Genomic DNA, 1,919 nt, shown 5'->3' with positions numbered 1-1,919 from the left:
TGACTGGAATCAAACCTAGACCTTCCGCGCGACAGTCGAGCGCGGTAATCCTTCGGCCACGCACGCGCTCGCTCGGCGACCGCGCGTGGCAATATATACAAATAAAACGCCAGTTATTTTGTCTTAAAGAAAAGTCACTTGAAGTGAGACGCCCTTCCTGGTCACTGGTCAAGAAAACAGACGAATAGCCAAGCTTTTTACGAGGAAACAGGAAAAAACCGGCAGAAAGGTCTACTGCATGACCCACACATAGTTCGAAGTCAGTCCGAAAAGGTTTTAAAGCCTCTGCCACGTCTTCATCTGATGACAGTTTTGTTTCTTGCACTGCGGCTATGTCAACATGCGCGTGATTCAAGAGCCTTAGAAGTCGGTACTGTTTCCTTTAAGGCATTAAGCCCCTTACATTTAACGTGAAAAAAAATGCAAAGGCAGGGCGGATTCTATGAGGGGCATTAGGGTGAGCTAAAGCCCTTCATGACCGTCTTCAATTGTCTTATGGCTACCGTATTTTCGATACGGCTGATGTCTGGTTCCTACCTGCTTTCTATCTTTCCTAGAATTTGCGCTAGGCCCTTCATCAGCTACCACAGTGTCAGACTGATAGCCGAGTCCTCCTGAGAGATCTTGCGGCTTAAGCGCGTCTGCATCCAACTCGATGGTCGTTGGTGCTACTTCAAAGGTGGTTGTGGTGTCGTATTCACTTGTTGTGGCATCCTCCTTGACGACAGTGGTTGTTGACGAGTTGTCGTCATCATCGTCAGGTGGAGGGGATGGTTCAGGGAGGAGTTCTGGGTCGTTTTTATGGTGCTGGGGTCGGTCACTGCTGCTTGTAGGTCACCTTCTGCTTAGCTCATAAAGGCTGCTGCGGGTGGTGTGGCCGAAAGCATCGACAACCCCTGAGACATCCATCAGGAGCTCAGACTGTTCCTCTGCGTCCTGGGATATCGCTCCGCAAAGCTTGCTTGCATAAGTTGTGACGCAGTCGTCTGCGATGTTTTCGTAGCGTCTACATTTATAGCAGCGCGGTGTGCTGCACTTACGGCAGAGGTGCCCTACCCTGTTGCACCTGAGCTACAAGGGGAGTCTTCCTGAAACAAGGATGAGAGACTGACATCCATACACTTTAAGTAGGAATGAAATTCTCTCCGTGGTGATTCCTTTATGCAGGGTAATATTAACTGCCCTGTTGAGGGTGTCCATGTGCTCCATGCCGGGGCAACGCCACTTCTCTCGGCTGATGTTACGGACTGTGCCGTAAGGCGCTAGAGCTTCGATGATGCGCCTATTTTCGAAGTAGTCCGGAAGCCAAGTAAGCTTGATCTTGAGATCCCGGGTGTCTCGGTCAAAGAAAAGACATTTCTTGCTTTTCACGACCAGCTCACCACGACTGCAAAGCTTCTGCTTGACAAGGGCGTTGACGCAGGTCGCCATTTACACATGACTCATCTGAAATAGTCCGTGGCTTTGACATCTTTCAGGTCGATAACATATTTGATAGCGTCTCGAAAGTCCGGGGCCGTGTATGGCATAGCAGTCAGATCGGCGTGGAGAAATACGGAGTTGAGGACGATGTCGCCGGTTGGCAGACGTGGAAGTATGACCTTATATTCGTTGAAGACGACTTACGAAGATTTAGAAATAACTCGGCCAGTGGCCGATGCGGTGTTTCCACCAGAGAGCATATTTCCGCGACCGTTCTCAACGGCGTCTTCTTCTTCAGCTACCCTACAGTTTTAAATGGTCGCTTTGACAAATTGTTTTTACGAGACCCAATAGGAGACAACTGCCCGAGCGATGTCTTCAGCCACAAAAATGGGCGACAACTCGGCGACGTCCTCGTGCGAATTGGCGTGGTAGTCGGGCGTGTTCTCTTTCGAAGGAAGGCAAATTCGCCGAAACAGCGAAAGACAGTTCTGAAG

The 1,919-nt window shown here is 50.0% G+C and overlaps 1 pseudogene; it reads right to left on the bottom strand.

Moving 5' to 3' along the window:
• Positions 1 to 462: 462 nt before the first annotated feature.
• Positions 463 to 1,604, bottom strand: LOC115332305 (annotated as a pseudogene).
• Between the last annotated feature and the right edge of the window lie 315 nt (positions 1,605 to 1,919).

This window comes from Ixodes scapularis, unplaced genomic scaffold (assembly GCF_016920785.2).
Source record: "Ixodes scapularis isolate PalLabHiFi unplaced genomic scaffold, ASM1692078v2 PGA_scaffold8__174_contigs__length_109621045, whole genome shotgun sequence".
Classification (NCBI taxonomy): Eukaryota; Metazoa; Arthropoda; class Arachnida; order Ixodida; family Ixodidae; genus Ixodes; species Ixodes scapularis.
The sequence above is the reverse complement of the archived record's forward strand: the minus strand, read 5'-3'. Positions and strand labels throughout refer to the sequence as shown.